The following is a 25145-nucleotide window of genomic DNA, read 5'->3' on the forward strand; positions in this document are numbered from 1 at the left end:
ATTCATAGACCTAACCTAAACAAACTTGCCTAACAATCAGGTGACCATACATTACTAGACATGAATTAGATCTAGTCAACCAGTTCCAATTGTCTGCTATCTTTCTCACCAGCAGAACATTAGCCTTGTTTATTCACATAATATAGCAAATCATTCAATAATGAAAAAAAGCAAGTGTTATGTTAATTCAGATTTTCTTACCTTCATCAGCATTCCATTCTAGGGGAAATAGCATTTACAACCCAGTCATTACCATGCATTATCTTTACAACACATCCCTTACAACACATATGCCTTTACTACCCATGTCTTATTTCACAGGTAAGTATATATAAATATTATATTGTATTTGTATTGTATTTATTTATTTAGGTATATAATCAATAAAACAATACCAAAGGGGATGATGGACTGAGTGTTCAACAATGCAAGCACTCACCCCCAGTCAACTGATATGGGTTTAATCCATCAACATTCTTTAGCTCACTACGCCACCCCAGTTCAACATGGCCATATGCAAATCAGTCTGACCCTGGGAACAGTCCAGCCTGAACTGTCAAGCCATGTCTTCCCTGGACCAGAAACAAGCATCCTGGGACCGGTTTCTGGGTAATCAGACGTCATCAGCCAGGCTAGCTTGAATGCATTGGCAAAGTGAGCAAGGGACCCACTTCTGGGCATACCCTGCCAACTTAGGGCGAACAAAGCAATACCAAAGGGGATGATGGACGGAGTGTTGAACAATGCAAGCACTCACCCCCAGTCAACTGATCTGGGTTTATTCCATCAATCAAAAAAAAAAAAAGAATATATATTTATTTATTTATTTATTTATTTATTTATAGTTAGGACCTAGTTTCCATAGGACATCCGCAACATTCTATTGGGAATAACTTTGGCGCCGGTTAATGAATCTTTGCGAATTTCTCAAAGAAGATGGCACGCTCCGCTCCGCTGCTTCCCTGAAAGTTTTGGAGGGATTCGTCAAGTGGGGGCTGAGAAAAAAGGGGGGTCCCAAAACGTGTTTTCCCCATGTTATTTTCCAACGGACGATTGGACACGGCTACAGCCCGAATGGCTGAACGGTATTACAAGAAATTTGGCAAAGTGGTAGAGTCTGATTCGCAGATCACCCCTTTGCTTAAATTGTGTAAATCCCTCCAGTAGTTCCTGAGAAAATCGAAATGAAAAAAATATATATATCTATAAGCGCTCACCATGCGTGCACCCCGCGATTTTTCGAAAAAAATAAATACATTTGGGGGCCTTGGGGGTCCTTGTGGGACCCCCTGAGCAGGCCTAGAGGGTCAGGGTGCTTCTACCCAGCCCCATTTTTGAGTTCTACACGTTTGTTTTTCTGCTTTCCTGTGCCTCAGTCTACCGAGGCACAAGATGGCTGTCAACACTTTCTGTTTTGGAGTGCTGACAGACAGTGGCAGCCAATCATCATGCCTTCCCGAGAAATCTGCATGCTCATTGGCTGTCAACACTTCATACCAGGAAGTGTTGGCATCCATCTTGTGCTCGGTAGACCGAGGCACAAGAAAGCAGAAAAACAAACTTGTAGAACACAAAAGGGGGCAGGGTAGACACACCCTGACCCCCTAGGTCTGCCCAGGTGTCCCATAAGGATCCCCAAGGCCCAATTTTTTTTTTTTAAACCTGGTCTGGTTTTTCAAATTACCGCCCCCCCCCCGGGGGACTAAATCGCGGGGGCATAGTGATAAAGAGGTGTGGGGGGTCCTCAATCCTCCCCACACTGCCCTGGGGACATTTGAGATGTCATCAGTGATGTCATGAGTGATGTCATTGACCATGTCATGAGTGATGTAATATGTGACGTCATCAGCAGTGCATTGCGGGCACGCAAGTTATAGTTAGCTGAACTAATTATAACGGGGGAATTTCAAAGGTTTTGTATGAGTAAAATGACCAGCTAACTATAACTGGTGTGAATATATATATATATATATATATATATATATATATATATATACACACACACACACACACACACACACACACACACACACACACACACACACATCCAGCTCACCGGGGAATGTCCATACCAATAAAAAGCTGTGGGGTAAAACTGTTTACTCTTGTGTGCCGCTCAATTTGTTGGACATTCCCTGGTGAGCTGGATATATATATATACACATATATATTCACTGAAAAAACCATAGGTTTCAAGCAGGTTATAGTTAGGAATTATCATTTAAAAAACATTAGAAATTCACTGAAAAAACCATAGGTTTCAGGGGTGTTAGCTAGACATTTCACTCATACAAAACCATTGAAATTCCTCCGTTATAGTTAGTTGTACTAACTGTAACTTTTGCACCCGCAATCCACTGGTGATGATGTCACATATTACATCATTCATGACATGGTCAGTGACATCACTGATGACATCTTAAAATCCATATCAGCAATTTACTTGAGCACCGTATTTACAGTACATTTTCAGGCACGTGTTGATTACGTCATTACTCTAAAATAACAGGATGTGGACGCGACTCCGAGCCTCGAACAATGATTTCCAGCACCAAGTTCGACAGTATACCTGAATGGCCACATGTGTATATATATTATCTGTCCTTCATGTGCTAAAAACTGCAACCTAAACGTCTCACAACCCTGTATTACTACAGCTAGAACACTCCACTGAATGTATAACAAACATTCATATTCGCAGAAATACGTCATGTCCACCATCTTTTATGTGTGCATCTATGGATGAGTATAGGGTTAGTGATACCCTGTACCTTCCATGTTAGCCATATTGTAGAACTTTACAGACATAATGACACATTTGCATGTAAGACCTGGGTGACAGCAGCACTACAATACGGACACCCAAATCAGTAGATTCTTCATATAACTCACGACGGAACCACACCCATAGCTCCGGAGTCATCGTTCACAGCCTCGCGTACCACTGGCATACGTCAGTCCAGCCCACACAACAACGCTACATGGCCCAGATTTCCATTATATTGATTTCTTAGTTCCAGGTCTAGTTGTCAGAACGGCACACACACACACACACACACACACTCACACACTCCCTCATGGCTGGTATACACCCACACCACACCCATCCAGCACATGAGTCACTGCACATGTGACCCTACCAATAAAAAAGACGGGGCACACGTGCTCTATGCCATTTTAGAGTTGCTCCCATCGCAAGCTCTCTAATGGCCCATCCTAGTGGTTCCGACGCCTCATGTAGGCCCGAACCACAGAGCAGGGGGGCCCACCACAACGTCCGTGGCCTCTTTGGTCACTGAGTTAGTGGTACCGCAAGGACTGACCAGGTGATGAACCTGCGATGATTATGGGAGCACAAGTATGTCGTTAGCCATAGTGATATCAAGACTCAACACCATATGTTACACTTCTTGGTAGCAGAGCGGGACTGCATGATTTAGAAGGTGCCCTGTCCACGAAAAGGTGAGCAGTCAAGCCTGAGTGCGCAGCGAAGGGAGTAGATGGCGTGCAGCAGACTGGATACAAAAAGGCGACGGAGTGATTTAGGCGTACGCAGTCGTATATACTGTATCTTATTGCATTTGTATTTTTTGTCCCAATAGCAGGAAAGCTTTTATGATCGGTCAAATGTCCGTCGCTTGTGATGATCGAAAGCACGTGTATCACTGTGCACCATTTGCTTTCACAACCGGATAAAAAACATTACTACTATAGTAATTTTACAAAAATCGGAGCCTATTAAACAAGTAGGAACTGTACAAATAGTTGTCTTTTAAATGCGGGAGGGAATTTGTGTGAAAGGACGATGTAATTGTACTCCACATTAAGATAGTAACAATTACCAATCATAACATCTTTCTTTTACTATCTTTTAGATGTAAAGCTTCAGGGTGCATAATGTCCCAGCATGTGGTGAAAGACACACCGGTGACAGAAAGATGAGCTGCGAATATTCATTTCAGTCACTCTTTCACTTCCTCTCTCGTTTGATTACGAAATGACACACAATATTAACTTCCTTTTTATCTTACAGGTTGTGTTTCACAAATTGGCGTTCCCCCCTCCCCCCACCCCAACACCACCAAAGCTCAAAGTCAGAAGATTCTGCGATGATGCGTGGCCATCATAACAACGTCTGAGAAGGCTGCTTTGACAAGTGGTGCACCCTCTTTGAATGACGCTAATGGCACTAGGTGAGCAAAGAAGCTTGGTTCCGAAGCAACAAAAAGTCACCTGTGTGCGGAGAGAGTGGGTAGTGTGCATCAGTTTGACTGCGTACGAATGTACAATTACCTCCGGGCACAGGGAGTGGATAGGTTGCAACAGTCTGAGGGGCAGATTTACAAACCCCTTGCGCCACTTTTGCATCACTTTTAACATGGGAAAAGTGATGCAAAAGTGGCACAAGGAGCTTATAAATCTGCCCCTGAGTGCACAGGAAGAAGCACTCACCTCCGAACTCTGGGAATCAATGGGATGCAACAGTCTGGGTACGCTGTAATGAGAACTCACCGCTATGCAGTGGGAGTGCATGGGGTATAGTACTTTGGAAAAAAAACATCGCACAAACCCCTCCTTGCAGTGGAAGTTGATGAAATACAATATCCTGAGTGTACAAAGACATAAAGCAAAAATATACTTATGCAGTTATATGTACTATGCTACTACTAACTCTATTCTATCTTTTAGATCACTAAACTGGAGGGTGCACTATGAACCGGCACGTGCTTGAACACACAACAAAGGCAAAACGGTGAGCTACAAAGATTTTCTCCAGTATTAACTGCTCCATCTATTACTTTCTCTTTCACACTTTTAATGTCGTTTTTTCTCTCTTTCTCTCTCTCACTCTCTATCACATTGTTTCTCTTTCCCTTTTAAAGTTATGGATGCTCCTGTCCACTCTGCCGATAAAAAAATCAAGGCAGAATTTAATACAGTCTGCAGTATAGAACCAAAGCTGAGTTGAAGTTGTGAACTCAGTTCGCCACAGTGTTTACACAAGGTAAGCAGAGCAGCCTAGATACACAATGCCTCAGATTAAATGCGTTCCAAATAAATAATATTGTCCTGTACAATGACATGATCTCTCACCTAATTCGGTCTCATCTCTGAATCATTTTAAAGACCTGTTGGTCCATACTGTAAATCTGACGCAGTAGGCACTTCCCTACAGACACCTCTTCAACATGGGCTATAAGAGGTGGAATGTATCAGGCACACTACAGACGTGCAAATTAACAAATATTGCCAAGTGTTACCTTAATTTGTGATCGTTGACCTCATTCAGTAACATCGATCTAATTTAAACACTTATTTTCATTTTTGGTTTGCAGATTACCTACCCTCCTTGCATTGGAGTCCATCGAACATTTTGTTTATTATATTGTTATGTTAAAGTTATGTTTCTAGTTATGTACTATATTGTTATTTCAAAGTTGCGTTTCTAGTTATTTATTGTTGTTTTAATAAAAGTTAATTTTAAAAAGTATATACGTCTTCTTTTTCTGACATTTCACTATTATTTAGTGTGATAATCATATGCTTACAAAACATTTAACATTAAAAATGGAAATGATGTTTATAACTAGAAGTATAATACTGAGACTAACTCTTTACCAGCTCTTTACCAAAGTCTGTACCTGGGATTAACGGTTCCTATGGAAAATGTTAAAAAGTCCAGCACAGTAACTGTTTGGATTAGCAACATTGTGTGGTGAACTCCTAACCTGTGTGCTCACTTAAGTATTCCATGAACTGTTACTATGGTAACAGGCAGTAAGAAGTTTGGGGGTAGGGTTGAAAGGTACTGGCTGTACAGAAACCGTTATTTTTACCCAGTATCCTCTACATAACAGAAAGGAAAGCAAACTAAGACAGAACACTGTGTAGCAGATACACAAGCCCCTTGCACCACTTTTGCGTCACCTTTCCCATGTTAAAAGTAATGCAATAGTGACGCAAGGAACTTGTAAATCTGCCACATCGCATATTAAAGATGCTTAAGTCTACTTCAGAACAGATGTTAGGATCCTACATAAACCGCAATTAGCAAGAGTTTTCCTATCGGTCCTCAAATCCAGTGCCGCCTTGTAAAAACAACGCTATTATCATACCTCCCACTTCCTTTTTATACTCTCATAGAAACACCTACCTTGGCACTAAGAACACCTACATTGCAACTCATTGGAGATGCGAGGCAAACCCTAAGCAAACTGGCTGCTAACATGCATTAATGCATCTTAGCGTCACCAAGTAAATAGGCCGATATAATTTTCACTGCATTTTTGCCTTTTTTTTTAAAATTGCGGTTAAATGGCACTTGTTAATATACCCTCAAGTTTCCTATGACAGAGCCTCGACTCCCACCTGCTATACCAAACAGTAGTATCCCGGGGGTAGACACCCCGAGACACAGCCGGAGCCAATCCTAGAAGGTGGTGTTGCCCAAAGCTTTTGACTGCTCCAGAATGCAGACCAAGTGGCCCCCCTCCCAAAATATAAAAAGCCCCGGAGGGTAGTAATCCCTGGGGCTCAGACGGACCTTTGAGCTCCCTCACCTATTTATTTTGTAGCACCGAGGAATTGCGGTCCCCGGACTACAGGGCCCCTCTGGACCCCCATAAAATGTAATATTTTAGACCCCGGGATTTGTCCCGCCCAGGTAGCTAATTTTTAAACAAGCACAGGAGCCCGCGCTTCATTTTTATTTTTATTACAATGGATCCATGCACTCAACGCCCATTTCTCCGTTTTCAAAAAAATTTGGGTGGCCCTAGAGATCCCTGTGGGACCCCCTGAGCAGGTCTAGAGGGTCAAAATATTTCTTACCTGTCCCCTTTATACATTTTGAACACTTGTTCCATTAATTTCTAGACCCTCGCTTCTACCGAGGCACAAAATGGCTGCCCACACTTCTAATTTCGAATGTTGGGGACAACCACTTGACAACCAATTAGCATTCAGCGCGTGATCGGGACGGTGCGCTTTGTGTGCGCGCAAGATACGCGCATCCACAGAGTCCATAGATATATATGTACTTTTATTTGTAATTTTCTCAGAAACTGCTGAACGTATTTACACCATTTAAGCAAAAGGCCCGAGTCTGAACCGAGGACTAACTCTTAGCCAAATTTGGTATACTTCCGTTCAACCGTTCGGCCTGTAGCCGCAATGAGCGGTTCCTATGGAAAATTGCATGGGGAAAACACGTTTTGGGACCCCCCTTTTTTCTCTGCCTTTGCTTCAAATTCAATATTTTAGACCACGGGATTGGTCCTTCCCAGGTAGCTAATTTTTAATTAAGCACAGGAGCCCGCGCTTCGATTAGAATTTTTTTATGGAGGATCCATGCACCTAGCGCACATATCTCCATTTTTTCCCAAAAATAAAAAATTGGGGGGGGGGGGGCCCGAGGGGTACTTGTGGGACCCCCTGAGCAGGTCTAGAGGATACAAATATTTCTTACCTGCCCCCTTTATACGTTTTAAACACTTGTTCTAGATCCTAGCTTCTACCGAGGCACAAAATGGCTGCCAACACTTCCTGGTTTCGAATGTTGACAACCACTTGACAGCCAATCAGAATTCTGCGCATGATCGGGACGGTGCGCTTATAATCCGCGCATCCACCGAGGCCATAGATATTTATGTACTTTTAATTGTAATTTTCTCAGGAACTACAGAACAGATTTACACCATATAAGCAAAAGGCACAATTCTGAACCAAGGACTACAACTTTGCCAAAATTGGTGTAATTATGTTCAGCCATTCGGGCTGTAGCCGCGATGAACGCTACCTATGGAAAATTCCATGGGGAAAACATGTTTTGGGACCCCCTTTTTTCTCAGCCCCCGCTTCACGAATCACCCCAAGACTTTTTAGGATAGGAGCGGACCGGAGCGCCCCACCAAGTTATTCCAAATAGAATGTTGCGGATTTCCTATGTAAAATAGGTCCTAACTATAACTACCTACTGGCGACCGCCAGTAGGTAATATATGCATATATATATATATATATATATATATATATATATATATATATATATATATATATATATATATATATATATATATATATATATATAAAAACCATAGGTTTCACACCAGTTATAGTTAGCTGGAAATTTTACTGACATAAAACCATTGAAATTCCACGTTATAGTTAGTTGGACTCACTATAACTTGCGTGCCTGCAATGCACTGCTGATGACGTCACATATTACATCACTCATGACATGGTCAGTGACATCACTCATGACATCACTGATGACACCATCCAGTGAATGTGTGTCTTTCTGAAAAATAAATTTGTTTTATATATGTATTTGTAAAGGTCGAGTGAAGAATAAATGGTTAAATAAGTGTGTAAATGGATGTTTTTGAAAAAAAAATGATTTGTTAACTGCCTTATTAAGTGTATCTTAGTGAATACATATATTAGCGAGTAACTTTTAAATATTGAAATATATGTATCAGTGTTTCACTTTGTGTATAAGTGGCTGCATGGGTTGGTGACTGACTCACTTGTTTGTATGTGTTTTGAAGACAGCATATGTGCAGGACTGTATGGGTGGAGGAGTGTGTATATGTGTGTGTTAGTGAGTGAATGACTGTCTCACTAGTGTCTTTATCAGTAACTACATATGTTTTAATCTAGTATATGTGAATATTGATGTATATAAGTGAGTATATGTCAGAGCGAGAGATTGTAAGAGTTCCTGTTTAAATAAGTATGTATTTCTATAAGTGATGTTTAAGAGAGTAAGTATATGTAAATTTCCATAGAAGTAAAGTGGTAGTGTGTGTATAGTTCTATATGCAAATAAATGGATGTTCAAAAGTTTATTTGCATGTGTGAGTATGTGTGTGAGTAACTTTTGGATGACTGTCGGTGTGTAACAGGATGTATAGGTGTATCACTACATATAATGAGTGAGTATATGTATGAGTGACTATATAGAACTGTTGGTGAATGAGTGGATGTGTATATAGATGGTGGAATTACTGAATTGTTTGTTGTAACTGGTATGGGTATCTCCATTTTTTTGAAAATGTTAATTTCTATTTTTGAATATGTGTTTCAAGGTTTACATTACACTGAAAGGAGGTCTGTCACTCTATCACAAGGATGGTGTCATCAGTGATGTCATGAGTGATGTCACTGACCATGTCATGAGTGATGTAATATGTGACGTCATCAGCAGTGCATTGCAGGCGCGCAAGTTATAGTGAGTCAAACTAGCTATAACGTGGAATTTCAATGGTTTTATGTCAGTAAAATTTCCAGCTAACTATAACTGGTGTGAAACCTATGGTTTTTTCAGTGAATTTCATAGGTTTTTTAAATGCTAATTCCTTTCTATATCGAGTTTCTAACCTACGATTTTTTTATAAATTTGCTGTTTTGTGTAAGTATTAATTATTATTATTTATTTTTTTAATCATTTTTTCCTGGGGCGCTCTGGGTGCGCGCTCCGGTAAGCACTCCGGAAAGCGCACCCAGAGCGCTACTTTCGTTCGTGAAAAAAAATATGAATGAAAAGTAAATAATAACGCAAGAAATTTAGTACCATACATATAAAAGCAGTTTTTTTTAATAAGGAAATGAAAATGATTTTGCATTTCCGTGAAACTATCAAAACGTCACTTCGGAGCGCCGCGTAAGCACCCCCGTAAGTGCCTATGTTCGCGCCGCATATGCGCCCCGGAAGCGCCTACGTTCGCGCTGCATATGCGCCTATGTTCGCGCCACGCGTGCGCCCTGGAAGCGCTCCGGTGCGCGCAGCGTCAGCGCGTCAAGTCATGTGACCTTAAAATAACACTTTTCATTGGTTGCTAACAGTTTTTTTTTAAAAAGAATGAAATCTCCACCCATTTCCTTCACTTCTTCTTTCACTTTTGTGACTGAAAGACCTGCCTTTTTGCTCTTACAACTTTTTGGGTTAATCATGGCTGCCAGACCATCCAGCAGTGATGTGGAGTCTGAATTCATCGATGAAGAGCCTCCTCAGCCAAAGGTGAAGGAGCATTTCATTTGAAATTTTTTTTCAATACCAGCTGACCAGAAGAAGGTGAATGCTCCAAAAGTGGAGTGCAGGATCTGCAAACAAGTCCTGTCACGGGGAGACCCCCAAAAAAAATATTATTTTGGGAACTTCGCAATGATACACCATGTGGAGAGGAGGCACCCCCAGAATTTTGCCCGGGAAAGTGTCAGGGCTCTGGCACAAGAGGTTTCCAGTGATGGGGCCTCTACATCCACCGGAGGAGCAACTTCCTCTGGAAGGGGGTGATCGCAGGAGCTGGTTCCTAATATACAACCTGCATTCAACAAAGGTGTCCTGAAATGCAGATGCTGCGATCAACTCCTGGGGAGTAAAGTGTCCTGCTCATGGTTCGAGCATTGGAGAACCATCACTGCCGTTCCAAGCCCTATTTTTTTTGGTTTTTTTTGCTCCTGTTGAGCAGTTTCCATTCCCTGTTTTTGTTTCTGTTCTTAAAAAAAAGAAGAAAAAAAAGTTCTTTTCAGAACTACCTCCAATTCTCATCAAAGAGCTATATTCTTAAAAAAATGAAAAAGAGTAAGTGAAGTGGAGTGCACTGATAATGGAAAGGAAAATGAGTAAGAAAGAACAGAAAGGTATAAGAGGAGAAAGGAAGTGAAGTAGGGGGACTGAAAGAAGGTGAGTGTTGGGAAGGAAAGTAAGGAGAAGAAGAGTGAATATGAGGAATGTGGATATTCAAAGAAAATGTTGAAAAGGAACGGGGGTGTGGAAGGGTAAGAAAAGATGCATTGCTGGAGTTGAAGACTGAAGGCCTCATTTATGAGGCCATGCGTCACTTTTACACCACCGGAGCGTCACTTTTTGTGACACACCAGTGCTGTAAAAAATGCACCTTATTCAGTCATATTTACAAAGTGACGCATCTAGGTAGATGCGTCACTTTGTAAGCCCCTGCGCCACATTATTCCTACGTCAGGTGTAATGTATGCAAAAGGGACGTATTGACACAAGAAAGGGTCTTAGAGGTGACGCAGTGAAATCTATGAGATATCACTGCGTCACTTTTATGACGCTGTTGCGTCCAAATATTACGCCTGTTTCACAGCAGGCGTGCAAGCCCTTTCACATGGGGCCTGGCCCCATGTGAAAGGATGCATTGCTGGAGTTGCTTCATTTTTGAGACACACTCCAGCAATGCATCACTTTTGCGCTTACAGATACGTCTGAAATACTGACGTATCTGTAAGTACTTGCGACATAATGCGTCATATATTTAATATGACGCATGAGTAGAAGATTGAAGGCCTCATTTATGAGGCCATACATCTCTTTTACGCCACCGGAGCGTCACTTTTTGTGACGCACCAGTGCTGTAAAAAATGCACCTTATATAGTCATATTTACAAAGTGACGCATCTAGGTAGATGCGTCACTTTGTAAGCCCCTGCGCCACATTATTCCTACGTCAGGTGTAATGTATGCAAAAGGGACGTATTGACGCAAGAAAGGGTCTTAGAGGTGACGCAGTGAACAAACTGGGGGCCTCATTTATGAAAAGTGACGCATCACTGTGTGAAAACAGCGATGCGTCACTTTTCACTGCGCACTCCTTACGACATTCCTGATGCATCATATTTAATGTATGACGCATCATGTCCCAAGGAGTTACAGATACGTCAGTATTTCTGACGTATCTGTAAGCGCAAAAGTGACGCATTGCTGGAGTGTGTCACAAAAGTGACGCAACTTCAGTAATGCGTCCTTTCACATGGGGCAAGCCCCATGTGAAAGGGCTTGTGTCAGTCTTACGCCTGCTGTGAGGCAGGCGCAAGATTTTGACGCAACAGCGTCCTAAAAGTGACGCAGTGAAATCTCATACATTTCACTGCGTCACTATTACGAGGCTTTTTGCGGGGGAACGCCCCCTCTGCATACATTATACCTGACGCAGGTATAATGTGGCGCAGGGGTTTAAAAAGTGACGCATCTACCTAGATGCGTCACTTTGTAAATATGGCGCAACGAGGCGCATTTTTTACACCGCTGGTGCGTCACAAAAAGTGACGCACCGGCGGCGCAAAACTGTCACAAGGCCTTCATAAATAAGGCCCTGGATTTTCCCCATGCTTCGCTCCCCGGTCCGCTCCCCGGTGCGCGTACCGGGCGCTACCCCCGCGCAATTGGATTTTTTTTTTTTTTGCCCCGCGGGACCCTATTATAGCTCCCACATCAAACCTAGGGGGTCGGGGGGGTCTACCCTGCCCCCTTATAGTCATTTCCCCCTTTTTTTTATGCCACCTCTTGTGTCTCGATCCTACCGTGACACAATATGGCAGCCGCTCCGGACTGTTTCGAATGTTTACAGACACCCGTGAACCAATCAGCTTTCCGTGCGCAAGTCACGTTGCACGCCCGGTGCGCTCCCCGGTGCGCGTACCAGGGCGCGCCTATAGATTTATATATTTTTTTGAACCTAAATTACTCAAAATCCACTGGAGCACATATCTTGAGACACAGCAAAGGCACATTGGGCTACCAGTCCCTACAATTTTGCCAAGTTTGGTGTAAATCCATTCAGCCGTTCGGGCTAAAAGTGAGTTTGACCGCCCTATGGAAATTAACATGGGGAAAAAGCGTTTTGGGACCCGCCTTTTATCTCGGACCCCGCTTGACGAATCCCCCCCAAACTATTAGGGAAGGACCGGAGCTCGACGAGGCAATTTTGAGGAAATTTTCAGGCAGATTCGTGAACCGGCGCCAAAGTTATTCCAAATAGAATTTTGAGATTTTGCATTGAAAAAAATCCTAACTATAGCTACCTACTGGCGACCGCCAGTAGGTAAAATATATATTATATATATATATATATATATATATATATATATATATATATATTTTTTTTTAAATTTGTTTTTATTGTTGCATCATCAAGCATGGGTACAGAGTAGATCATCTGCTGGCGTGGCGTCAACATTCAACCGCGGTCAGCCGTTCGCGCAACTTTTCTGTACATAAACCTGTGTAATTTGGCATTTCATCCACTGAACATTACAGACCAATCAGACAAGTATTCAGGCTAGGATACAGGAAACAATCTCCGCAAGGGAGAAAAAAGATTAACAATAGACATGTGAGTCCCCACCAAAGGGGGTCGTTGTATCGGGCCTGTATAGTTCGCACAGCGGTGTTGCCAGGTAACTGGGGGGACGGAACTGTGGGAGGGAGCATGTAGGAGACGGGTGTCGGGCGTCGGGTGGCAAGGGGGTCCACAGTATTCGCTCACAGTGAGGTAGAGCGGCCAGAGGGTGGAGGCATCCCGTGCATGTGGGTTGCGGGACGGTCGACATGGGGGCGGGGTGTTGACGAGGGGGCGTGGAGCACCGGAGTCCGGCACAAGTAAAAGGGCATCAGTCAAGGATTATGGGCTCACTCGGGCGGGGTGTAGGTGTAGGCGGGTCATCAGTGCGCAAGGACTGCCGGAAGCTTTGGAGGAGCATGGCCCATTCCATAGAGATGGGATGTTTACGTGCGCCCCTGGCCTCCTCCTCCCGAAGGGCATCTTCCTCTGCCGCCGCCCACTTACAGACTGCCCCTGTCCATGCCGCTATGGGGGGGCCTTCCGGAGATCGCCAATGCATAGCTATACATCTTTTCACCAGTAGCAGCACTAAGGATACAAAGCATCTGTGTGCCGGGTCCTGTTTAGGGATGTGAAAAATGCCTAGTGTGCTGGATTCCCAGGAGGCCAGGGTTGCGAGGCCTGTGAGATCTTTCAGTGTGTCGTGTACCGTCTGCCATAGGGATTGGAGGCCGGGGCAGCTCCAAAACATGTGGCGGAAATCTGCATCGGGGGAATGACATCTGGGGCATAGGAATTGTGTTGCGGGATAAAACTTTTGCAGTCGCGCCGGTGTGAGGTATGCCCTGTGTAGCATGTAGTATTGGATGTTTTTGAAACAGGCGTTCCTAGAGACGCGTTTCGGGGCCTCAAGCGCCTTGGTCCACTCCGAATCAAGTAATGCGTGCTCGATGTCTTCCTCCCATGTGGCCCGCAGGGTCGCCAGGGGAGCGTACGAGAGTTCTCGGATCGATTTATACAGCCAGGTGACTAAGTGGCGTCCCAATTCCCATGCGCAGGATAGTGTGTATAACTGGATGCGTGTCAGGTTCGCCGGCCTGGAGATTATGGTAAGGACGGAAACCCTCAAGTAGCTGTCGGTAGGAATTGACCTGGGGGGAGTTCGAACTCAGCGACCAACCGGTCGATTGATTTCAGCTGACCCTCCTCAAAGAGCGACTCCATGTCCGTGATGTCGCAGTGCGTCTATTCAGCGACATAGGAGCCGAGAAATAGGAATCCCGCCTGGGGCAGCCAACCAGCGGTAGTAACGGGGATTACGGGGTTCTCCCGGGGGATATCCGGTGGATCCGCATCATGCATTGACGCACTATCGCGACTTGAAGGGGGTATGTACGTCGTGGTTTGGTGCCCGGGTGGAGAAGACGGGTGAGCTCCGGGGTCGTGACTCTGCCGGTCGGGGTGTAAGCCTCCTGGGTATGTCGGTCCGCGGTCCAATACGACAGCCATTGGAGCTGCGCCGCTAGGAAATAGGGCTCAAAGGAGGGAGCTCCGAGCCCGCCCTGTGTTGTGGGGAGTTGGAGGGTTTTCAGGGCCACTCTGTGTCGACCTGAGCCCCATATAAGGGTGCCAAGGAGAGAGTTGAGGTCTCGGAAGAAGGACCTAGGTGGCACCACTGGTAGGTTAGTGAAATGATAGAGGAGCCGGGGGAGCATCACCATTTTAGCCAGGGCTATCCGCCCTATCGGGGCTAGTGGAAGCTTGGTCCAGAAGGCAACAGTCGGGCGAAGGCCAGCTAGCGCTCTACGGTGATTACCGTCGAAGATGTCAGCCGGAGAGTGATACAGGCGGACACCGAGGTACCGGGGGACCTCCGCGGACCATGAGAGTCTATGAGTCCCCAGCTTAACGTCACGGGGTGGCAAATCCGGGTGGAAGGGGTAGATTGTGGACTTGTCCCAGTTCACTCGGAGTCCCGAGGCATCTGCAAACTCAGTGAGCGTCACCCCTATGGGGGTAAGGTCAGCTTCGATGTCCCGGACGTAGATGAGGTCATCTGCGTACATAGAGATGCAGTGTGTGACGTCCGCGAGCGGGATGCCCCAGTGTATAACCTCCTGGCGCAGTCTGATCGCCAATGGTTCGACGGCTAGGGCAAAAAGAAGAGGTGACAGGGGGCACCCTTGTCTTGTGCCTCGCCAGACCTTACATGCAGGCGAAATGTGTTTCCCAATCCGGACTCGTGTTGTCAGATCGGTGTATAGAAGGCGTGTGTATGCTATGAGTATCGGACCAACATTGAGACGACGTAGGACAGAGAAAAGGTACGGCCATGTGAGGGTGTTGAACGCCTTCTCCAGATCTAAGATGAGGCAGGCGGCGGGAGGGAATCTGTCCCGTACCTGGTCCTGGACATGGAAGACTCGGCGGATGTTCTGTGAGGTGTTCCTCCCCGGAACGAATCCGCATTGGTCAGGGTGGATCAGTGGGCATATGACCTGGGCGTATCTGTCAGCCAGTATCTTCCCGAGGATCTTACAGTCCGGCGATAGGAGCGTGATGGGGCGATACGAACCCATGTGGTGTGGGTCTCTATGTGGTTTGGGAAAGGTAACGATCACTGATTCTCGCAATGAACAGGGTAACACTCCTAGATCAAGGGCCGCTGCGAACACCTGAGCCAGGCGAGGGACCACTAGGGGGGAAAACGTCAAGTAGTATTCTAGCCGGAAGCCGTCTAGACCCGGGGCTTTATTACGAGACAAGGCACGCAGTGCTTGGGTGATATCTAAGGGTGCTATTTTAGCGTCGAGCGTACGCTTGTCAGCATCCGATATCGTGGGCATCGACAGTGGATTGAGGAAGTGGTCCACGAATGACGGAGAGAACAGGGTTGGGGCCCCGTACACCTTAGCGTAATAGTGTTGAAACGCCAGGAGGATCTCAGCTTGAGATCGCACTAGCACACCCTCCAGGTTGATGATGTCCGTGATCGGTGTGATCTCGGTGTCTTGCCTCGCCATCCCGGCAAGCAGCGCTCCCGTTTTGTCCCTGTCTTTATGGACTCTGGAGGCATAGGCCCTGAAATTATATTTCCTGAGATCAGCACAGGCTGCCTGGTATGTTGGCTTCGCCTCGGCTGTGAGCGCGGTGTGTTCTTCTGAGTTATCGGTTTGTTTAGTGAGCGTAGCTAGGCTCTGTTCCGTGGCTGAGAGTGTCTGCTCCAATGTGCGGCGAACCCCTGCGATCTGTTTGATGCATTCCCCCCGTGCCACTACCTTAAACGCATCCCATTCCGCCAACGCCAATGATGCCGTGTTCGCATTGTGTGAAAAGTAGTCTTGTATGCTGTTTTTGTGTGAGTCCCTGAACACCTGGTCTGCCAAACAGTCCTTAGGGAGTCGCCAAGTGGGAACGGGCGGGTGCGGGGGGCGCCAAGTCAGTCGCAATATGTGGGCGTCATGGTCCGAGATGATCCGATCTAGGTAGTCCGAAGAGATTATTTTAGGGAGGATTGGTGCAGAGCATAAGAATCTGTCCAGGCGGACCGGAAGGTTGTGGGGTATGGAGTAGAATGAGTAAATGAGGATGTAAGTGTCGCCAAGCGTCAGTAAGCGCCCAGTGCGTGGTCCATGCTCTGAATAGCTCCGCTTGCCGGGGGACTGGGGAACGTTCAGGGGGGGTGTGATCGGTCCAAAGTAGGGTCCAACGTGCAGTTGTAGTCACCCCCTAAGACCCAAGGAACAGTAGTGAACTGGGCCAAGACTCCTGTAAGGTGATCCCAAAATTTATCCTGCTCAGTATTAGGGGCGTAAATGCTACCCAGGAGGATCCCCTGTCCATCTAAGAGTCCCTCTAGTAGTGCACATCTGCCTTCCTTGTCCACCACCCGTCTGAGTGCTCGGAAGGGGGTGCCTGGCCTAACCCATATTAAGGCGCCGCGCGCAAATGCTGAGTATGTCGTGGCACAAAAGGTCCCCCGCCATTTGGCCTGTAACCGGCCTAATCCAGTAGCATTAATATGTGTCTCTTGTAAAAGAGCAATACTAGCTGTCATGCGCTTTATGTGGGAGTAGACCGAGTAGTGTTTACTGGGTGTGTGGAGGCCATGTACATTTAGTGTGAGGACATTAACTTCCGAACGCGGAGCCGTCATTACTAAGGGATCGTGTATGTGATCGGGGCCCCCCTGCAGTCCCCGAGGACAGTGTGGTCATGTGTCTTGCGTTAGCTCCTGCGCGCCATGCTTCCATAGGTATGGGGGGGAGGGGGGGACTGCCGGAAGTAAAAACAGGTGGAACAAAGGATGGGAAACAGTCCCAATATAGGGGATATATCACCGGGGGTGGCATATCCAAACTAGTGTCCCACTAGGGGAGAAATATAACAGAATTCTGCGGGGGTGGCAGCATGTGTTACCGCTAGGCTTGTGCACGGATCGGGCTTTTGTAGGAGATGTGCCTATCGCGCGGAGCGCACATAGTTAATTGGTTATGTAGCTTTGGCTCACAAACAGCACATAGAGTGACCAAGAAAAGAGGATACTGTAATTGTCTTTCCACCCATCATGAAGAGGTGCCAGGTTGTTCAGCCAGGGTAGCGTCCACTGTGAGTGCGACAATGAGGGGGGAAGAGATTGGGCCAAACCCCGACATTGTGCCATCGCTGTCTCGGTCTTTCTCAGGGGTGAACAGATGCGGTTGGCGTTCCAGGTCCGGTGCAAGGGGAGATAGGTGTAGTTCAGCCACCGCCCTTAAAGCGTCTCGTCTCTCCCGTATGATTTGCGTAAAGTCGGGTGAGGCCGAGGGGGAGGATGCTTGGCTTTTGGAGGGGCCCGTCTGGGTACGGTTCGTGCCCAGTCTCCTGGATCGACGTGAATTGCTGTTGTGTTCAAGTTGGGGCCCTGCTTTGGGGATCAGCGGACAGTGGAACTCAGCCCAGTCCCGTGCCTCATCCGCAGTGGTGAAGAATATGGCCTTTCCTTTGTGTAGCACCTTGAGGCGGGCCGTGAACAGTAAGGAGTATTGGATATCATTTGTGCGGAGGCGTCTTTTAACATCCAGAAAGGCAGACCTCTGCTGCTGGACTTCTCGGGCATAGTCTGGGAACACCATGATCTGTTGGTCCTCCACCTGCAGGGGACCCGCCGTCCGGGCTGCACGAAGCACCGCATCGCGGTCTCGGAAGTGTAGGAACTTGGCCAGCATGGGACGTGGAGGGAGACCCGGCTTAGGTTTCCGGGCGGGGACCCTGTGGGCTCTTTCAATAGAGAAGAATGCCGAGCCCTCCGACTCGGGGGTGAATGATCTGGTCCATGATTCCATGTAGGTCAGGGGGTCTGAGTTCTCAATTCCTTCCGGCAGACCCAGGACGCGGATGTTGCATCGTCTCGAGCGTCCCTCCAAATCAACCCTGCGTTCCTCGAGCGCCGCCACGCGGCATAGGACCTCCTTCAGGTCCGTCTCCTGAGTTTTCACCGTGGGTTGTAGTGCGGCCACAATCTGCTCCCCCTACTTCACCCTGTCCGCCAGCTTACGATGGTCGTCGCGGATCAGGCTTATGTCTGTCGTCAGGATACCCAATCGTTCCCCCATTGAGATTCGGGACAGTTATATAGCTGCCAGCACCTGGTCCAGTTTCGCCGATGTGGGGTCAGCGTGTGGCGTGTTGACCTGCGTCCAGGCCCGTGTGTGCGGAATGTTCTCAGGGGCCATTTCAGGGACGGCAGTCACTTGCGAGCCTTTCGGTTTCCCCATGGGGCCGATGGGAAGGGCCCTGTACCACTGTGTATTCAGGGAACAGCGGGCCACCAAACACCAGTTCGCTGGGGCAGACAACAACCCGGTGGGGGTTGGTTACGCAGTCTTCGTTGGTGCAGGGGTGGTTAGGGGCTCGCCCGCTCAGTGGCCCCACCCCAGCGGTGCGCAGTGCAGTAGAAGGGCGCCGATAGCGAAGACAGTAGGTGCCCAGGAGTGGCCAGGCAGCTCTATCCACCCGGCAGTCCAGGATCACGGGGGTTGGAACCAGGGGGCCTAGATCCGGAGTGTGCCGGTGGTCCGCAGCCGTTGGTGGCTTCCGTGGCGTAGTAGGGCGTTATGTGCGTACCCACGGGCACGTACGATCTGGGAGCTTTACCCCGCTGTGAGGTTCCTCCAGAGGAAGGGGCCTTTCGCCGCTCGCGATGAGGCTGTGTGAAGGCGGCAGGTTCCCACCCCCCTTTCTGGCACTCAGAATAGTCTATGCACCGGTCGCTGGGTCCAGGGGTCAAGTGGCAAGGCCCCAGGGGTCCGGGTGCGGTGGTGGGTTGTCCTCTGTGTGGCGGGCGGCCGCCGCTGATCCGGGGGCGCCGCCGCTCTCAGAGTGGGGATGTGGCAGCACGCACCGAGCCCAGCACCTGGGTCCCCGCAGGCGCCATGTTGGGGTCAGGCGCCACGACCCGGAGAGCCGCCCGTGGGTCCAGGAATGTCTCAGCCCGCCCGCCCGGGGGATGTAGAGGCGGGTGTCCTCCGAAGAGCCCCGGAGAGTGCGGGAGGCAGCTGGGGCACTGGAGCTGGAATCCCCAGGGGGACAGGCACTCACCGCCTAGAAGAGCTGCGGTCGTCAGGAGGGTCTGGGGCCGTGAAGTAGGTGCGACCGCAGGCACAGTCGATCCGCGGTGGCAGGCGGGGTTGATGCAGGAGTCGGTTCAAACTCCCTTCTGGGAAGGGGCGCTGGTGATGTGGAGCCTCGGAGCTGCGGCCACCATCTTGCGCACGAACGTGTGGCTTCGGTAGAGAGCCTGGTCGTGACTTCACCGCACGGGGCTGGTTGCGCCTCACAGCTCGGATCTCTGTGGCGGCCAGCCGGCCGCACCACTCAGGGCCACCGATCGGGTGACACAGGTGCACAGTGGTGCAGGCATCAGTGGAACGGAGCCGCGACTGCCATTTTGTAGCTCGGCGCACGGCTCCGGCGGGAGGTGTCTCTGGAGATTCCGCACGGTAGCGCGATCCGCGACTGGGCAAGATGCTAGCCCGATCGCGGAGCCTCAGCAGAACACAGCCCCCACCGTGGATTGCTATGCCACGGCCCATGTGTGTGTGTGTGTGTGTATAAATATATATATATATATATATATATATATATATATATATATATATATATATATATATATATATATATCTCGCTCCCAAGTCCACCAGCCTGCTGCACTCACAAGGGGGGTTTTCGGTACCAATACTCTTTATTGGCAACCCAGCACAGACAAGACGCGTTTAGCCTTTGTCAATTGTGAATGTCGAACGCGCCGCCATTTCATTTAAACATTTCATTGGTCATTCACAGTATGAGAGGTGGCATAGAAAGAGGACTTGTGGTTACAATTTCCATCGCCATTTTGTACTATGCAATACTTGTAAAAACGCAAAATACAAAGAATATCAATACATTCTTATGATGCTTATGTCACTTCCACATATTCTATACAAGTAGTGAGTCTATTCAATACGATAATTGTTATTTATGTATTTCGCCCTGGATGGGCTGTACTGCATTCAGTTAATAAAGCCCATTGATGGGCATACACCTCAACAAAGTGCTTTCTAGACCAATTAGAAAAAAGTCACAGTTAATTTCATTAGTTTAAAGCAGAAGTGTTGCGTTATAAAATCAATTCATTTAGTCATTCATCTAGAACAAAAAGGAGACTAAGAAAGAAAAAAACAAGAAAAACCTATATATTCAATTCTATCTGTATTGTTCAAGTCAGGTGAAAATGTATAGATTTTTTTAGGAAATTTAAGACCTGGTATGTCATATGTTAGAATCCTTTTACTTATTTTATACGCCTTACATCGGCCACAAGGATAGAATCCATTTAGTGGTATATGACTCGGGGTGCCAGTTTTTGACATGTGATGACTATGGACCAAATGGTCTTTTAAAGCTCTGGCTTTACGGAATGTCACCTTCGGATTAGATGGTAGATCATCTTTAATGACATTATCCGTAAGAAGGATGTTCCAGTTTTTGCATAGGATTTTTTTCACCTGTCCTGCATTTTCCGAAAAGGTTGTAATCATCCTGAAAGCCCCCTTGTCTGATTTGTCTTTTGTCTTGGCTTTAAGTAGGTCAGCTCTAGCACGATTGTTTACTTTAGCTGGGGCCTGCTTTAAAACCACCTCCTTGTAGCCTCGTACTTTAAAGCTATCTAAGCATTGTTTGGCTGATTTTTGAAATTCCCTTTCAGTGGAATTATTTCTTTTGAGTCTTAGTAAGTCACCAAACGGTATGCTTTTGATTAGTTGTTTAGGATGACTGCTGGTCGAGAACAGAGTAGAATTCCCTGCGGTCATTTTTCGGAACAGCTTAGTATAGACTTGTCCTTCCTCAATGTACACAGTTAAATCTAGGTAATTCACACTAGATGTACTTATCTCACCACTGAACCTTAAGTTGACATTGTTATCGTTCAAGACACTCACATATGTTTCAGCCTCTGCTGTAGATCCTTCAAATATAATAAAAAGAACATCGATATAACGATGCCACGTTTTGATTTAGTCGTTCCACATAGAATTGGTACTGGCCCAGGCTACCTGCTCTTCACACCAGCCAACGCAAAGATTCGCGTAGCTGGGGGCGGAGCAGGAACCCCCCTCACCACGCCCGACATCTGCCTGTATAGCTGACCATTGAACACAAAGTTGTTATGATTTAAGCTAAAAGTCAAAAATTCCATTAGCATTTTGTTGTGTTCATAAAATCTAGCTTGTCTTGTTTGTAGGAAACTATAGACAGCTTTCAAACCATCTACGAGTGCAATGCTGGTATATAAACTGGTGATATCCAGCACCATCAAACAATACCCATTTTGCCATACAAAACTGCCCATCAGATTTAAAAAAATGAGTAGTGTCTTTGAGATAGGATTTTAAAGATGTTACATGTGGAAACAAAAACGAGTCAATGTACATGGAGAGATGTTCAGTTAATCCCCCTTGTGATGCCACAATAGGTCGTCCCGGAGGGTTATTTTTGTCCTGTGCACCTTTGGAAGGTGATAGAACACACACCACCAATGCGGGCCTCAAGAAGAAATCAGCGGGACACATGCTCCGGGCTCAAATGAAGGGTTTATTTGGCTAATTACAAACGCACTTCTGTAGTCTGTGAAACGCTGTGGCAGAGGCGTTTCTGGCCGGAATGGCCGTCATCAGTGCCGGTCCCACAGGCAAGTAAAATTTCGTGGGCTCCAGAGACCACTCCCTTAACAGCAGTCTCTCGACTCCTCCTCCCACAGGTGAGTGTCTTAATTGCGCTGGAACTCCCAGGAGCTCTGCATTATGGATGTTGTTGTCCACGAGGTCCCGCATACAGGTGTATGGAACACAGTCTCAAATTAATGCCCCCAATTTCTTGGCGATTCCTGCATTCCACCTCAGGAGTCCTGGGTATGATGGTCCGGCCAAAACCTTCATTGGAGCCTTATCAGCAAGCTTGATGCCGCCTCCTCTCTCCCCTCGCGCAGATACACACCAGGTGGAGAATACCTCTGCTTGGGGGGGGAGCCGCGATGTACTCCTCGTACTACACCATTTTTTGCTGATCTCGCGGAGCTCCAGACCGAGAGGGCGTGCCCCTTGCCGGTATCAGCAGAAAGCCGGCTACACACACCACCAATACTGACCTCAAGAAGAAATCAGGGGGACACATGCTCCAGGCTCAAATGAAGGGTTTATTTGGGTAATTACAAACGCACTCCTGTAGTCTGTGAAACGCTGTGGCAGACTCGTTTCTGGCCGGAATGGCCGTCATCAGTGCCGGTCCCACAGGTAAGTAAAATTTTGTGGGCTCCAGAGAACACTCCCTTAACAGCAGTCTCTCGACTCCTCCTCCCACAGGTGAGTGTCTTAATTGCGCTGCACCTCCCAGGAACTCTGCATTATGGATGTTGCAGTCCACGAGGTCCCGCATACAGGTGTATGGGACACACTCAAATTAATGCCCCCAATTTCTTGGCGCTTCCTGCATTCCACCTCAGGGGTCCTGGGTATGATGGGACGGCCAAAACCTTCATTGGAGCCCTTATCAGGCAGCTTGCTGCCGCCTCCTCTCTCCCCTCACGCAGATACACACCAGGTGGAGAATACCTCTGCTTGGGGGGCGCAGCGATTTACTCCTTGTACTACACCATTTTTTGCAGATCTCGCGGAGCTCCAGAGATATATATATATACACACACACACACACACACATATATATATATATATATACATAATCATAGTTAGGACCTATGTCCCATAGGAAAATCGCAACATTCTATTCCCAATAACTTTGGTGCTGGTATGATATATCTATACTACTATTATAAAGAGAGAACTTGCACCTTTAGGCAAGGTAAACTCGGGAACTACAGCGCCAATCCACACACCCAAGACATCTTAGAAACCTCAGGGCAAGCAGAAGGACATAGGCTACATAAAAATCAAATTAAAACGTTTTTTAAAATATTAATAAATTTAAAAAAGTAGTCCCTTGTAACTAGCGCCGGCCGCGAAGTCTGCGTGAGGGGAGGAGCGGCGTTTACCAAAACCAGGAAGAGCAGACGACATGAGCGACTTGAGGGGAGAAGCGTCGTTGACCTGAACCAGGAAGAGCGGAGGACAACAGCGCCAGTAGGAGCTGCGAGAACCGGAGGAGCAGTGGCAGTGAGAGGTACGTTGCTGGGGAAGGGAGGCGGGAGGGAGTCGGCGGGTGCACCGCGCGGGCTTTATTGTTTATGGAGTCCGGGCGGGCGGGCTGCTACTTAACTTCATTCGAGTCTGGGCGGGAGGCGGGCGGGGTGGGGGGCGGGGTGGGTTGCGGGGAGTCGGAGAACATGCTGCCCCAGCCACCTTCTGCTCCGGGGTAAAAATGCAGCCCCCAGCCCCCTTCTGCCCCAGGCAACGCTGGGGCGGGCTGCTAGTGTATATATATATATATATATATATATATGTATATATAAAGTCCTGTATCGCTCAATGCTGCCAGCATCCCAGTTCCACTGCTCCAACTGGAAAAACGAACAAGCCAGACCCAGATCTTGTGCAAAGGTAAGTGTTTTATTCCATTAAAAAATAACACCCAAGCAGTCCTGCATGACGCGTTTCGCCTCTAGCCAGAGGCTTGATCACATGATACTAATATATATATATACATATAACTTTTAGATGACTGTCGGTGTGTAACAGGATGTATAGGTATCACTACATATGATGAGTGAGTATATGTATGAGTGACTATATAGAACTGTTGGTGAATGAGTGGATGTGTATATAGATGGTGGAATTACTGAATTGGTTGTTCTAACTGGTAAGGGTATCTCCATTTTTTTGAAAATTTTAGTTTCTATTTTTGAATATGTGTTTCAAGGGTTACAATACACTGAAAGGAGGTCTGTCACTCTGTCACAAGGATGGTGTCATCAGTGATGTCATGAGTGATGTCACTGACCATGTCATGAGTGATGTAATATGTGACATCATCAGCAGTGCATTGCAGGCGCGCAAGTTATAGTGAGTCCAACTAACTATAACGTGGGAATTTCAATGGTTTTATGTTAGTAAAATTTCCAGTTAACTATTCCTGGTGTTAAACCTATGGTTTTTTTCAGTGAATATATATATACACACATATACACATATATATATATACACACACACACATATATATATATACACATATATATATACATATATATATATATATATATATATACATATATAAATACACATACATATATATACATATATTCTATTCACTTCGCTCGACGCTGCCGCATCCCAGTCCTGCTGCTTCGACTGGACTCTCTGAACGAACAAGTCAGACCCGACTTTTGTGCAAAAACAGTGTTTTATTCCATCAGTTTAATAGAATAACACCCAAGCAGTTCCGCATGACGCGTTTCGCCTCTAGCCAGAGGCTTGATCACATGATACTCAATGTGTATATACACACACATATATATATATATATACACACACACACACATATATATACACATATATACACACACACACACACACACACACATATATAT

At 46.7% G+C, this 25145-nt stretch overlaps 1 protein-coding gene across 1 annotated transcript in view; it reads right to left on the reverse strand.

Annotated features, from left to right (window-relative positions):
• LOC147733673 (transient receptor potential cation channel subfamily M member 7-like) overlaps positions 1-25145 on the reverse strand; it is a 1613265-nt gene that overhangs the window by 553192 nt on the left and 1034928 nt on the right. The window lies entirely within an intron of this gene.

The sequence above is a fragment of the Lissotriton vulgaris genome, chromosome 2_1, assembly GCF_964263255.1.
Source record: "Lissotriton vulgaris chromosome 2_1, aLisVul1.2, whole genome shotgun sequence".
In the NCBI taxonomy this organism is placed as follows: Eukaryota; Metazoa; Chordata; class Amphibia; order Caudata; family Salamandridae; genus Lissotriton; species Lissotriton vulgaris.